Source organism: Bombina bombina, chromosome 5 (assembly GCF_027579735.1).
Source record: "Bombina bombina isolate aBomBom1 chromosome 5, aBomBom1.pri, whole genome shotgun sequence".
Classification (NCBI taxonomy): Eukaryota; Metazoa; Chordata; class Amphibia; order Anura; family Bombinatoridae; genus Bombina; species Bombina bombina.
This window is the reverse complement of record NC_069503.1, coordinates 205178115-205194250: the sequence shown is the minus strand read 5'-3', so window position 1 is coordinate 205194250 and position 16136 is coordinate 205178115. Positions and strand designations below refer to the sequence as shown.

General features: G+C 44.5%; 1 protein-coding gene and 1 non-coding gene across 2 annotated transcripts in view; both read left to right on the top strand.

Annotated features, from left to right (window-relative positions):
* LARP4B (La ribonucleoprotein 4B) overlaps positions 1–16136 on the top strand; it is a 921178-nt gene that overhangs the window by 702811 nt on the left and 202231 nt on the right. The gene's annotated exons all lie outside the window — the stretch shown is intronic.
* Positions 14070–14183, top strand: LOC128661870 (U5 spliceosomal RNA). The gene has a single exon (XR_008402650.1). It is a non-coding gene; the product is annotated as a U5 spliceosomal RNA (small nuclear RNA).

Genomic DNA, 16136 nt, shown 5'->3' with positions numbered 1-16136 from the left:
TCCCAAAAAAGAGGGAACTTTCAGGCCAATCTTGGATTTAAAGATCCTAAACAAATTCCTAAGAGTTCCATCGTTCAAAATGGAAACTATTCGGACAATCTTACCCATGATCCAAAAGGGTCAGTACATGACCACAGTGGATTTAAAGGATGCTTACCTTCACATACCGATTCACAAAGATCATTACCGGTATCTAAGGTTTGCCTTCTTAGACAGGCATTACCAGTTTGTAGCTCTTCCATTCGGATTGGCTACGGCTCCAAGAATCTTCACAAAGGTTCTGGGTGCCCTTCTGGCGGTACTAAGACCGCGAGGAATTTCGGTAGCTCCGTACCTAGACGACATTCTGATACAAGCTTCAAGCTTTCAAACTGCCAAGTCTCATACAGAGTTAGTTCTGGCATTTCTAAGGTCGCATGGATGGAAAGTGAACGAAAAGAAGAGTTCTCTTTTTCCTCTCACAAGAGTTCCATTCTTGGGGACTCTTATAGATTCTGTAGAAATGAAGATTTATCTGACAGAAGACAGATTAACAAAGCTTCTAAATGCATGCCGTGTCCTTCATTCCATTCAACTCCCGTCAGTAGCTCAATGCATGGAGGTGATCGGCTTAATGGTAGCAGCAATGGACATAGTTCCCTTTGCACGTCTACATCTCAGACCGCTGCAATTGTGCATGCTGAGTCAGTGGAATGGGGATTACTCAGACTTGTCCCCTACTCTGAATCTGGATCAAGAGACCAGAAACTCTCTTCTATGGTGGCTTTCTCGGCCACATCTGTCCAGGGGGATGCCATTCAGCAGGCCGGACTGGACAATTGTAACAACAGACGCCAGCCTACTAGGTTGGGGCGCTGTCTGGAATTCTCTGAAGGCTCAGGGACAATGGAATCAGGAGGAAAGTCTCCTGCCAATAAACATTCTGGAATTGAGAGCAGTTCTCCATGCCCTTCTGGCTTGGCCCCAGTTAAAAACTCGGGGGTTCATCAGGTTTCAGTCGGACAACATCACGACTGTAGCTTACATCAACCATCAAGGAGGGACAAGAAGCTCCCTAGCAATGATGGAAGTATCAAAGATAATTCGCTGGGCAGAGTCTCACTCTTGCCACCTGTCAGCAATCCACATCCCGGGAGTGGAGAACTGGGAGGCGGATTTCTTGAGTCGCCAGACTTTTCATCCGGGGGAGTGGGAACTTCATCCGGAGGTCTTTGCCCAAATACTTCGACGTTGGGGCAAACCAGAGATAGATCTCATGGCGTCTCGCCAGAACGCCAAACTTCCTCGCTACGGGTCCAGATCCAGGGATCCGGGAGCGGTTCTGATAGATGCTTTGACAGCACCTTGGAACTTCGGGATGGCTTATGTGTTTCCACCCTTCCCGCTGCTTCCTCGATTGATTACCAAAATCAAACAGGAGAGAGCATCAGTGATTCTAATAGCGCCTGCATGGCCGCGCAGGACTTGGTATGCAGATCTAGTGGACATGTCATCCTGTCCGCCTTGGTCTCTACCTCTAAGACAGGACCTTCTGATACAGGGTCCATTCAAACATCAAAATCTAACTTCTCTGAAGCTGACTGCTTGGAAATTGAACGCTTGATTTTATCAAAACGTGGTTTTTCTGAGTCGGTTATTGATACCCTGATACAGGCTAGGAAGCCTGTTACCAGAAGGATTTACCATAAGATATGGCGTAAATACCTATACTGGTGCGAATCCAAAGGTTACTCCTGGAGTAAGGTTAGGATTCCTAGGATATTGTCCTTTCTACAAGAAGGTTTAGAAAAGGGTTTATCGGCTAGCTCATTAAAGGGACAGATCTCAGCTCTGTCCATCTTGTTACACAGGCGTCTGTCAGAAAATCCAGACGTCCAGGCCTTTTGTCAGGCTTTAGCTAGGATCAAGCCTGTGTTTAAAACTGTTGCTCCGCCATGGAGTTTAAACTTAGTTCTTAACGTTTTACAGGGTGTTCCGTTTGAACCCCTTCATTCCATTGATATAAAATTGTTATCTTGGAAAGTTCTGTTTTTAATGGCTATTTCCTCGGCTCGAAGAGTCTCTGAGTTATCAGCCTTGCATTGTGATTCTCCTTATCTGATTTTTCACTCAGACAAGGTAGTTCTGCGTACTAAACCTGGGTTCTTACCTAAGGTAGTCACTAACAGGAATATCAATCAAGAGATTGTTGTTCCATCCTTGTGTCCAAATCCTTCTTCAAAGAAGGAACGTCTTCTACACAATCTGGATGTAGTTCGTGCCCTCAAGTTCTACTTGCAGGCAACTAAGGATTTTCGACAAACGTCTTCCCTGTTTGTCGTGTACTCTGGTCAGAGGAGAGGTCATAAGGCTTCGGCTACCTCTCTCTCCTTCTGGCTTCGTAGCATAATTTGTTTAGCCTATGAGACTGCTGGACAGCAGCCTCCTGAAAGAATTACAGCTCATTCTACTAGAGCTGTGGCTTCCACTTGGGCCTTTAAGAATGAGGCCTCTGTTGAACAGATTTGCAAGGCTGCAACTTGGTCTTCGCTTCATACTTTTTCCAAATTTTACAAATTTGACACTTTTGCTTCTTCGGAGGCTATTTTTGGGAGAAAGGTTCTTCAGGCAGTGGTTCCTTCTGTATAATGAGCCTGCCTATCCCTCCCGTCATCCGTGTACTTTTGCTTTGGTATTGGTATCCCAGAAGTAATGATGACCCGTGGACTGATCACACATAACAGAAGAAAACATAATTTATGCTTACCTGATAAATTCCTTTCTTCTGTTGTGTGATCAGTCCACGGCCCGCCCTGTTTTAAGGCAGGTAAATATCTTTTAAGTTATACTCCAGTCACCACTTCACCCTTGGTTTCTCCTTTCTCGTTGATTCTTGGTCGAATGACTGGGAGTGACGTAGAGGGGAGGAGCTATATGCAGCTCTGCTGGGTGAATCCTCTTGCATTTCCTGTTGGGGAGGAGTTATATCCCAGAAGTAATGATGACCCGTGGACTGATCACACAACAGAAGAAAGGAATTTATCAGGTAAGCATAAATTATGTTTTTCGTCCTTTTCGCAGAAATGGACCAGCCTCTAATTCTGCATCCTCTAAGCAAGAGGGTAATGCCTCACAACCCAAACCAGCCTGGAAACCAATGCAAGGCTGGAACAAGGGTAAGCAGGCCAAGAAGCCTGCCACTGCTAACAAGACAGCATGAAGGAGTAGCCCCCGATCCGGGACCGGATCTGGTGGGGGGCAGACTCTCTCTCTTTGCTCAGGCTTGGGCAAGAGATGTTCAGGATCCTTGGGCGCTAGAAATAGTTTCTCAAGGTTATTTCCTGGAATTCAAGGAACTACCCCCAAGGGGAAGGTTCCACAAGTCTCACTTATCCTCAAACCAAATAAAGAGACAGGCATTCTTACATTGTGTAGAAGACCTGTTAGAGATGGGAGTGATACACCCAGTTCCAATAAAGGAACAAGGAATGGGATTTTATTCCAATCTGTTCGTAGTTCCCAAAAAAGAGGGAACGTTCAGACCAATTTTGGATTTGAAGATCCTAAACAAATTTCTCAGGGTACCATCGTTCAAAATGGAAACTATTCGAACGATTCTACCCACCATCCAGGAAAGTCAATTTATGACTACCGTGGATCTAAAGGATGCGTACCTACATATCCCTATCCACAAGGAACATCATCAGTTCCTAAGGTTCGCTTTTCTGGACAAGCATTACCAGTTTGTGGCTCTTCCATTCGGATTAGCCACTGCTCCAAGGATTTTCACAAAGGTGCTAGGGTCCCTTCTAGCGGTTCTAAGACCAAGGGGCATTGCAGTAGTACCTTACTTGGACGACATTCTAATACAAGCGTCGTCCCTGTCAAAGGCAAAGGCTCATACGGACATCGTTCTAGCCTTTCTCACATCTCACGGATGGAAGGTGAACAAAGAAAAGAGTTCTCTGTCCCCGTCAACAATAGTTCCCTTCTTGGGAACAATAATAGATTCCTTAGAAATGAGGATTTTTCTGACAGAGGTCAGAAAATCAAAACTTCTAAGCTCTTGTCAAGTGCTTCATTCTGTTCCTCGTCCTTCCATAGCGCAGTGCATGGAAGTAATAGGATTGATGGTTGCAACAATGGACATAGTTCCTTTTGCACGAATTCATCTAAGACCATTACAACTGTGCATGCTCAAACAGTGGAATGGGGATTATACAGACTTGTCTCCAATGATTCAAGTAGATCAAAAGACCAGAGATTCACTCCGTTGGTGGCTGACCCTGGACCATCTGTCCCAGGGAATGAGCTTCCGCAGGCCAGAGTGGGTCATTGTCACGACCGACGCCAGTCTAGTGGGCTGGGGTGCGGTCTGGTTATCCCTGAAAGCTCAGGGTCTATGGTCTCGGGAAGAGTCTCTTCTCCCGATAAACATTCTGGAACTAAGAGCGATATTCAATGCTCTCAGAGCTTGGCCTCAACTAGCAAAGGCCAAATTCATAAGGTTCCAATCAGACAACATGACGACTGTTGCTTATATCAATCATCAAGGGGGAACAAAGAGTTCCCTGGCGATGAAAGAAGTGACCAAAATAATTCAATGGGCGGAGGATTACTCCTGCCACTTGTCTGCGATCCACATCCCAGGAGTGGAAAATTGGGAAGCGGATTTTCTGAGTCATCAGACATTTCATCCGGGGGAGTGGGAACTCCATTCGGAAATCTTTGCCCAAATAACTCAATTATGGGGCATTCCAGACATGGATCTGATGGCGTCTCGTCAGAACTTCAAGGTTCCTTGCTACGGGTCCAGATCCAGGGATCCCAAGGCGACTCTAGTAGATGCACTAGTAGCTCCTTGGACTTTCAACCTAGCTTACGTATTCCCACCGTTTCCTCTCATTCCCAGGCTGGTAGCCAGGATTAATCAGGAGAGGGCCTCGGTGATCTTGATAGCTCCTGCGTGGCCACGCAGGACTTGGTATGCAGACCTGGTGAATATGTCATCGGCTCCACCATGGAAGCTACCTTTGAGACAGGACCTTCTTGTTCAAGGTCCATTCGAACACCCAAATCTGGTCTCCCTCCAACTGACAGCTTGGAGATTGAACGCTTGATTCTATCAAAGCGTGGGTTTTCAGATTCGGTGATAGATACTCTGGTTCAGGCCAGAAAACCTGTAACTAGAAAAATTTACCATAAAATATGGAAAAAATATATCTGTTGGTGCGAATCCAAAGGATTCCCATGGAATAAGATAAAAATTCCTAAGATTCTCTCCTTTCTTCAAGAAGGTTTGGAGAAAGGATTATCTGCAAGTTCTATAAAGGGACAGATCTCTGCGTTATCTGTCTTACTAAACAAAAGACTGGCAGCTGTGCCAGATGTTCAAGCATTTGTTCAGGCTCTGGTTAGGATCAAGCCTGTTTACAGACCTTTGACTCCTCCCTGGAGTCTAAATCTAGTTCTTTCAGTTCTTCAAGGGGTTCCGTTTGAACCCTTACATTCCATAGATATTAAGTTACTATCTTGGAAAGTTTTGTTTTTGGTTGCAATTTCTTCTGCTAGAAGAGTTTCAGAGTTATCTGCTTTGCAGTGTTCTCCTCCTTATCTGGTGTTCCATGCAGATAAGGTGGTTTTGCGTACTAAGCCTGGTTTTCTTCCTAAAGTTGTTTCTAACAAAAATATTAACCAGGAGATAGTTGTACCTTCTTTGTGTCCGAATCCAGTTTCAAAGAAAGAACGTTTGTTACACAATTTGGACGTTGTCCGTGCTCTAAAGTTCTATTTAGAGGCTACTAAAGATTTCAGACAAACATCTTCCCTGTTTGTTGTTTATTCTGGTAAAAGGAGAGGTAAAAAAGCGACTTCTACCTCTATTTCCTTTTGGCTTAAAAGCATTATCCGATTGGCTTATGAGACTGCCGGACGGCAGCCTCCTGAAAGAATCACAGCTCACTCCACTAGGGCTGTGGCTTCCACATGGGCCTTCAAGAACGAGGCTTCTGTTGATCAGATATGTAAGGCAGCGACTTGGTCTTCACTGCACACTTTTGCCAAATTTTACAAATTTGATACTTTTGCTTCTTCGGAGGCTATTTTTGGGAGAGAGGTTTTGCAAGCTGTGGTGCCTTCCGTTTAGGTGACCTGATTTGCTCCCTCCCTTCATCCGTGTCCTAAAGCTTTGGTATTGGTTCCCACAAGTAAGGATGACGCCGTGGACCGGATACACCAATGTTGGAGAAAACAGAATTTCTCCAACATAGGTGTGTCCGGTCCACGGCGTCATCCTTACTTGTGGGATATTCTCTTCCCCAACAGGAAATGGCAAAGAGCCCAGCAAAGCTGGTCACATGATCCCTCCTAGGCTCCGCCTACCCCAGTCATTCTCTTTGCCGTTGTACAGGCAACATCTCCACGGAGATGGCTTAGAGTTTTTTAGTGTTTAACTGTAGTTTTTATTATTCAATCAAGAGTTTGTTATTTTAAAATAGTGCTGGTATGTACTATTTACTCAGAAACAGAAAAGAGATGAAGATTTCTGTTTGTATGAGGAAAATGATTTTAGCACCGTAACTAAAATCCATGGCTGTTCCACACAGGACTGTTGAGAGCAATTAACTTCAGTTGGGGGAACAGTGTGCAGTCTCTTACTGCTTGAGGTATGACACATTCTAACAAGACGATGTAATGCTGGAAGCTGTCATTTTCCCTATGGGATCCGGTAAGCCATGTTTATTAAGATAGTAAATAAGGGCTTCACAAGGGCTTATTAAGACTGTAGACTTTTTCTGGGCTAAATCGATTCATTATTAACACATATTTAGCCTTGAGGAATCATTTATTCTGGGTATTTTGATATGATTATATCGGCAGGCACTGTTTTAGACACCTTATTCTTTAGGGGCTTTCCCTAATCATAGTCAGAGCCTCATTTTCGCGCCGGTATGGCGCACTTGTTTTTGAGGACAGCATGGCATGCAGCTGCATGTGTGTGGAGCTCTGATACATAGAAAAGTCTTTCTGAAGGCATCATTTGGTATCGTATTCCCCTTTGGGCTTGGTTGGGTCTCAGCAAAGCAGATTCCAGGGACTGTAAAGGGGTTAAATATAAAAACGGCTCCGGTTCCGTTATTTTAAGGGTTAAAGCTTCCAAATTTGGTGTGCAATACTTTTAAGGCTTTAAGACACTGTGGTGAAATTTTGGTGAATTTTGAACAATTCCTTCATACTTTTTTGCAATTGCAGTAATAAAGTGTGTTTAGTTTAAAATTTAAAGTGACAGTAACGGTTTTATTTTAAAACGTTTTTTGTGCTTTGTTATCAAGTTTATGCCTGTTTAACATGTCTGAACTACCAGATAGATTGTGTTCTGACTGTGGGGAAACCAAGGTTCCTTCTCATTTAACTATATGTATTTTATGTCATAAAAAAATTTAGTAAAAATGATGCCCAAGATGATTCCTCTAGTGAGGGGAGTAAGCATGGTACTGCATCATCCCCTCCTTCGTCTACACCAGTCTTGCCCATACAGGAGGCCCCTAGTACATCTAGTGCGCCAATACTCCTTACTATGCAACATTTAACGGCTGTAATGGATAATTCTATCAAAAACATTTTAGCCAATATGCCCACTTATCAGCGAAAGCGCGACTGCTCTGTTTTAGAAAATTCTGTAGAGCATGAGAACGCTGATGATATGGTTTCTGAAGGGCCCCTACACCAGTCTGAGGGGGCCAGGGAGGTTTTGTCTGAGGGAGAAATTTCAGATTCAGGAAACATTTCTCAACAAGCTGAACCTGATGTGATTACTTTTAAATTTAAGTTGGAACATCTCCGCGCTCTGCTTAAGGAGGTGTTATCCAATTTGGATGATTGTGATTATCTGGTCATTCCAGAACCACTATGTAAAATGGAAAAGTTCTTAGAGGCCCCGGGGCCCCCCGAAGCTTTTCCTATATCCAAGCGGGTGGCGTACATTGTTAGTAAAGAATGGGACAGGCCCGGTATACCTTTAGTACCTCCCCCCATATTTATAAAATTGTTTTCCTATAGTCGACCCCAGAAAGGACTGATGGCAGACAGTCCCCAAGGTCGAGGGGGCGGTTTCTACTCTACACAAGCGCGCCACTATACCCATAGAAGATAGTTGTGCTTTCCAAGATCCTATGGATAAAAAATTAGAAGGTCTGCTAAAGATGTTTGTTCAGCAAGGTTCCCTTCTACAACCAATTGCATGCATTGTCCCTGTCACTGCAGCCGCGTGTTTCTAGTTTGATGAGCTAGGAAAGGCGATTATTAGTAATTCTTCTTCTTATGAGGAGATTATGGACAGAATTCGTGCTCTTAAATTGGCTAATTCTTTCACCCTAGACGCCACCTTGCAATTGGCTAGGTTAGCGGCGAAAAAATTCTGGGTTTGCTATTGTGGCGCAGAGCGCTTTGGTTAAAATCTTGGGCAGCGGATGCGTCTTCCAAGAACAAATTGCTTGACATTCCTTTCAAGGGGAAAACACTCTTTGGCCCTGACTTGAAAGAGATTATCTCTGATATCACTGGGGGCAAGGGCCACGCCCTTCCTCAGGATAGGTCTTTTCAAGACCAAAAATAAACCTAAGTTTCGTCCCTTTCGCAGAAACGGATCAGCCCCAAGGGCTACGTCCTCTAAGCAGGAAGGTAATACTTCTCAAGCCAATCCAGCCTGGAGACCTATGCAAGGCTGGAACAAAGGAAAGCAGGCCAGGAAACCTGCCACTGCTACCAAGACAGCATGAAATGCGGGCCCCCGATCCGGGACCGGATCTGGTGGGGGGCAGACTCTCTCTCTTCGCTCAGGCTTGGGCAAGAGATGTTCTGGATCCTTGGGCGCTAGAAATAGTCTCCCAAGGTTATTCTCTGGAGTTCAAGGGGCTTCCTCCAAGGGGGAGGTTCCACAGGTCTCAGTTGTCTTCAGACCACATAAGAAGACAGGCATTCTTACATTGGGTAGAAGACCTGCTAAAAATGGGAGTGATTCATCCTGTTCCATTAGGAGAACAAGGGATGGGGTTCTACTCCAATCTGTTCATAGTTCCCAAAAAAGAGGGAACGTTCAGACCAATCTTAGATCTCAAGATCTTGAACAAGTTTCTCAAGGTTCCATCGTTCAAGATGGAAACCATTCGAACACTTCTTCCTTCCATCCAGGAAGGTCAATTCATGACCAAGGTGGATTTCAAGGATGCGTATCTACATATTCCTATCCACAAGGAACATCATCGGTTCCTAAGGTTTGCATTCCTGGACAAGCATTTCCAGTTCGTGGCGTTTTCTTTCGGATTAGCCACTGCTCCTAGGATTTTCTCATAGGTACTAGGGTCCCTTCTGGCGGTGCTAAGACCAAGGGGCATTGCTGTAGTACCTTACTTGGACGACATTCTGATTCGAGCGTCGTCCCTTCCTCAAGTAAAGGCTCACACGGACATTGTCCTGGCCTTTCTCAGATCTCACGGATGGAAAGTGAACGTGGAAAAGAGTTCTCTATCTCCGTCAACGAGGGTTCCCTTCTTGGGAACTATAATAGACTCCTTAGAAATGAGGATTTTTCTGACAGAAGCCAGAAAAACAAAACTTCTAGACTCTTGTCGGATACTTCATTCCGTTCCTCTTCCTTCCATAGCGCAGTGCATGGAAGTGATAGGTTTGATGGTAGCGGCAATGGACATAGTTCCTTTTGTGCGCATTCATCTAAGACCATTACAACTGTTCATGCTCAGTCAGTGGAATGGGGACTATTCAGACTTGTCTCCGAAGATACAAGTAAATCAGAGGACCAGAGACTCATTCCGTTGGTGGCTGTCCCTGGACAACCTGTCACAAGGGATGACCTTCCGCAGACCAGAGTGGGTCATTGTCACGACCGACGCCAGTCTGATGGGCTGGGGCGCGGTCTGGGGATCCCTGAAAGCTCAGGGTCTTTGGTCTCGGGTAGAATCTCTTCTACCGATAAATATTCTGGAACTGAGAGCGATATTCAATGCTCTCAAAGCTTGGCCTCAGCTAGCGAGGGCCAAGTTCATACATCAACCATCAGGGGGGAACAAGGAGTTCCCTAGCGATGGAAGAAGTGACCAAAATCATTCTATGGGCGGAGTCTCACTCCTGCCACCTGTCTGCTATCCACATCCCAGGAGTGGAAAATTGGGAAGCGGATTTTCTGAGTCGTCAGACATTGCATCCGGGGGAGTGGGAACTCCATCCAGGAAATCTTTGCCCAAGTCACTCAACCGTGGGGCATTCCAGACATGGATCTGATGGCCTCTCGTCAGAACTTCAGAGTTCCTTACTACGGGTACAGATCCAGGGATCCCAAGGCGGCTCTAGTGGATGCACTAGTAGCACCTTGGACCTTCAAACTAGCTTATGTGTTCCCGCCGTTTCCTCTCATCCCCAGGCTGGTAGCCAGGATCAATCAGGAGAGGGCGTCGGTGATTTTGATAGCTCCTGCGTGGCCACGCAGGACTTGGTATGCAGATCTGGTGAATATGTCATCGGCTCCACCATGGAAGCTACCTTTGAGACGAGACCTTCTTGTTCTAGGTCCGTTCGACCCACTCCAGCTGACTGCTTGGAGATTGAACGCTTGATCTTATCAAAGCGAGGGTTCTCAGATTCTGTTATTAATACTCTTGTTCAGGCCTGAAAGCCTGTAACCAGAAAAATTACCACATAATTTGGTATATCTGTTGGTGTGAATCTGCAGGATTCCCTTGGGACAAGGTTAAGATTCCTAAGGTCTATCCTTCCTTCGAGAAGGATTGGAAAAAGGATTATCTGCAAGTTCCTTGATGGGACAGATTTCTGCCTTGTCTGTGTTACTTCACAAAAAGCTGGCAGCTGTGCCAGATGTTCTAGCCTTTGTTCAGGCTCTGGTTAGAATCAAGCCTGTTTACAAAATTTTGACTCCTCCTTGGAGTCTCAACCTAGTTCTTTCAGTTCTTCAGGGGGTTCCGTTTGAACCCTTACATTCCGTTGATATTAAGTTATTATCTTGGAAAGTTTTGTTTTTGGTTGCAATTTCTTCTGCTAGAAGAGTTTCAGAATTATCTGCTCTGCAGTGTTCTTCTCCTTATCTGGTGTTCCATGCAGATAAGGTGGTTTTGCGTACTAAACCTGGTTTTCTTCCAAAAGTTGTTTCTAACAAAAACATTAACCAGGAGATAGTTGTGCCTTCTTTGTGTCCTAATCCAGTTTCAAAGAAGGAACGTTTGTTGCACAACTTGGATGTAGTTCGTGCTCTCAAATTTTACTTAGCAGCTACTAAGGATTTCAGACAAACTTTGTCTTTGTTTGTTGTTTATTCTGGTAAACGGAGAGGTCAAAAAGCAACTTCTACCGCTCTCTCCTTCTGGATTAAAAGCATTATCCGATTGGCTTATGAGACTGCCGGACGGCAGCCTCCTGAAAGAATCACAGCTCACTCCACTAGGGCTGTGGCTTCCACATGGGCCTTCAAGAACGAGGCTTCTGTTGATCAGATATGTAAGGCAGCGACTTGGTCTTCACTGCACACTTTTTCTAAATTTTACAAATTTGATACTTTTGCTTCTTCTGAGGCTATTTTTGGGAGAAAGGTTTTGCAAGCCGTGGTGCCTTCCATTTAGGTGACCTGATTTGCTCCCTCCCTTCATCCGTGTCCTAAAGCTTTGGTATTGGTTCCCACAAGTAAGGATGACGCCGTGGACCGGACACACCTATGTTGGAGAAAACAGAATTTATGTTTACCTGATAAATTACTTTCTCCAACGGTGTGTCCGGTCCACGGCCCGCCCTGGTTTTTTTAATCAGGTCTGATAATTTATTTTCTTTAACTACAGTCACCACGGTAACATATGGTTTCTCCTATGCAAATATTCCTCCTTAACGTCGGTCGAATGACTGGGGTAGGCGGAGCCTAGGAGGGATCATGTGACCAGCTTTGCTGGGCTCTTTGCCATTTCCTGTTGGGGAAGAGAATATCCCACAAGTAAGGATGACGCCGTGGACCGGACACACCGTTGGAGAAAGTAATTTATCAGGTAAACATAAATTCTGTTTTCTCCAACGGTGTGTCCGGTCCACGGCCCGCCCTGTTTTTTTTTAATCAGGTCTGATGAATTATTTTCTCTAACTACAGTCACCACGGTATCATATGGTTTCTCCTATATATATTTCCTCCTGTCCGTCGGTCGAATGACTGGGGTGGGCGGAGCCTAGGAGGGATCATGTGACCAGCTTTGCTGGGACTCTTTGCCATTACCTGTTGGGGAAGAGAATATCCCACAAGTAAGGATGACGCCATGGACCGGACACACCGTTGGAGAAAGTAATTTATCAGGTAAGCATAAATTCTGTTTCATATTGGCATGAGTCCATGAGGCCCACCCTTTTTATGGTGGTTATGATTTTTTGTATAAAGCACAATTATTTCCAAATTTCTTTTGTTGATGCTTTCTACTCCTTTCTTTATCACCCTACTGCTTGGCTGTTCGTTAAACTGAATTGTGGGTGTGGTGAGGGGTGTATTTATAGGCATTTTGATGTTTGGGAAACTTTGCCCCTCCTGGTAGGATTGTATATCCCATACGTCACTAGCTCATGGACTCTTGACAATATGAAAGAAATTAATTTATCAGGTAAGTTCTTACATAAATTATGTTTTTAGCTACTTGGACTACATCAATAAGCCTGTCGTTGTCAACCTTGGATAGGTCCACTATTTGGTTCCTTCTTATGAGGAAGTGTCTATAGACGGACTATGGATATTTTCACAAAAATATCTAGGGATACTTGTCTCTCTGTTTCCCGTATGCCCTACTGGACTGTGCTGCTATGGCACAGAGTACTTTGATCTCTATGGGAGACATCTGCTCCTTCTGGATCCATGGGCTGACAGGCGCAATAAACAACTGGAGGTTTATTTGGAGCAATGCATTGTCTCCCAGATTTGCTGGGTTAGGCTGTGGGCACTGTGACTGCGATCTTGGTCAGTAGTGGCAGATTCAATCCTATTTTCTTCCAGATCCACGCTTCTGGCGTTTTTTCCTTCAAGGTTTGGTCTCGGCCTGGCAGACACATCTACCTACCTTATGAAGAGAGGTTGTTTTTCCTTCCTCTTTAGGCAATCCGACCAGCTTTAGTATTCCTCCCAGAGACAGTTTCTCCTTTTGGAGTATCTACAGTCTAGGAGTGATATTCCCAGTCCAAGTTTGGATATGGGATCTTGGTTACCTAAGGTCAGGTATTGCCCTTCTAACTTTTCTCCTTTAGTTCAAGAAGATCTGTTTATAACATAAAAAGACCTGAAGAATGGTCTTTTTTGCTCTCTTGAAACTGTCAAGTGTCTGAGTTTCGTCATCCTTGAAAGATCTTTTTGGTTTTGTGATATTGCAGGGCCTTCTGAACTTATTTGGTTCATGTGTCTTCCTTTATTTGAGCATATTCTCTGTTCCGGAGATCTTGCCCAATATACTTTCCCATGATTGGGAATTAATTCTGGAAAACAGTTTATCATGTCCTGTCTATGATAATTATTGAGGACCTTGATAGATTCTCTATTAGGAGATCTTTCTATCTGAGGTCAGATAATCATGGACTTATTTCTTCCTCTCTCTACAAGAAGAGTTGAGAGAGTAGTTAACACTCTGGTTTTAATTCTTCTGCCCGGTCAACAGGGAGTTCTTGTGGTCCGGTAGATAGCTTTCACTTTGCAACCAGAATGTTGGAAGTTTTGGATTAGCTGCAGTTGTGTTTCCCTTATCTTTCCAGCGGCTCTTGTTAGGCCGGTGAGCGATCTGTTGGTGAATGCTCTGACTACAGGGAAAGTCTATTTAAGAAGAGTATGAAGGGAATTGGTTTTATGATATCATAGACATCATTCCCTCGTTATTCTCCATAAGTTGGAGGTCTTGCGATCTGTCACAAAGATAGATCGAGATTATTCTCTCTCCTGTAGTGGGGAGTAGCCATCCTAGGGCGAGTGTGTTGGGCGGATGTCATCCTGCTGGACTGGGTCACAGTCTGGGACTTGTTTCAGAACTGATTGTGGCTTAACATAAGCACACAGTGAAGTCCACTGTTTTCTCTTCAGATCGTATAAATCTTTCGCATTTTCTAAAGATTTGTGTGGAGAGGAACAACTATGCGTTTTAAATAATTTTTTAGGCTCTACATGGCTCAGATCTCCACAGGCTCAGATCTCCACTCAGCCTTTACGAGCAGATAGCAGATTTAGAAGACTCAGGGTTGGAGATTTGTCTTGAGTAGTCTTTATCTTGTTTCCTGTAGTCAATGTCACCTCAATGGTTGCATCAACCATCAGGGAGGAACTCGGCGTTCCCTAAGCCATAGAGGAAGTGACTTGGATGGTTCAGTGGGCATAAGCCCACAATGGTTATCATAGGCCATCCTCCTTCCAGGTGGGACAACCGGGAAGCAGGATTGAAAGCAGCCTATGTAGCCTGGTTGTTAGCTGGGGTTTTGCTCGCAAAGGTTAGGGGTTCAAATCCAGCTGCTGTGCTGGATGCTCAGTAGCAGACAGACTTACTTCCGGGGAGTGGGTGCTCCATCCGAAGGTGTTTTCCAGCCTGACTCTCAAAGGAGGGGGTGCAGAGCTGGACTTGAGGGCGTCTTGGCGGGATTCAAGCTCCGAGGTGCGGTTCAGGGCCAGGGATCCACAAGCAGATCGAATAGAGGCTCTGGCAATTGTTTAGAGTCTTCAGGTTGTCTTACCTGTGTTTTTCTCTGTTTCTCTCCTTCCACGAGTTATTGCTCGTATCAGGTAGGAGAGAGTATAGGTGATTCTCAGCTCCTGCGTGACTCCGCAGGTCCTGTGGTGCAGATTTAGTAGAGATCATCTTTTTCACCTTGGAGATTGCCTCTGAGGAGGGTCCTTCTACCTCAGGGCCCTTCATTTATCCGCAGATCTTTCTCTAAAGCTTCTGTTTAGAGATTGAGCACCCGGTTTAGTTAAGCGTGAAGCTTCAAATCGGTCATTGAGGCCATAGTTCAGGTCCCTTGAAAGATTTTCCATAAGATATGACGTATATATCCTTATTGATGTGAGTCTAAAGGATTTTTGATCTTATCTTTTCTCCGGGAAGGCTTTGAGAGGGATTATCTATAAGTACCCTCAAAGGTCAGATTCTACGTTATCCGCTATGCTGCTCATACGCCTGGCGGACGTGCTGGATGTTCAATCTTTGGCCAGGCTTTAGTCAGGATCAGGCCTGTATTAAAATCGTGTTCTTTAGGTTTTTTTCTGCAGGCTCTATTGAGCCTTTGCTTCCCTTAGATGTTATTCTTATGACTATTTCTCTGCTCAGAGTGTTTCTGAACTCTCAGCTTGCAGTGTGATTTTCCTTATCTTATGTTTTCATGCAGTTAAGGTATTTATCTATTTTTTTTAGTATCAAGTTTGGTTTTCTGCCTAAGGTTGTTTGGACAGAAGAATTATTCAGGAAATGTTTGTTCTTTTTCTCTGTCCTATTCCACCTTTTCAAAAGGAACGTTTTTTGCACAACTTAAAAGTTGTGTGGGCTTGTAAACTCCTTTGCAGGCGACTAGAATTTTTTGTCTGTTTTCTGCATTGCTTGTTTGCCTTTGGGTAAAGCTACTGCATCTTTTCTTTCTTTCCGGTGGGAAAGTATTATCATTTGGAGTGTGAGACTGCTGGGCAGCAGCCTCTTGAGGGATTACAGTCCATTCTACGAGGGCTGTTTCTACTTCTCGAGTCCTCAAAATTGAGGCCTCTGTGGCTCAGTTTGGGAGGTTGTGACTTCGGTTTCCTTGCGCTCTTTTTAAAAATCTATAAATTTGTTTTTTTTGCTTCAGCTGAGATTTCTTTGGGAAATATGGTTCTTCAAGCAGTGGTGCCTTCTGTTTAGGTTCCCTGTCTTGTCCCTCCCTTATCTTTGTCCTCTAGCTTGGGTATTGATTCCCAATAGTAATTGATTATTATCCTTGGACTCGCCATGTCATTAGAAAGAAAGAAAACAAAATTTATGCTTTCCTGATAAATTTCTTTCTTTCTTGACACAGTGAGTCCACGGCCCCCCCTGTTTTTTCAGACAGGTTTTTTTTTATATAAACGTCAGGCACCTCTGCACCTTGTGTTACTTCCTATCTCTACTTTCGTT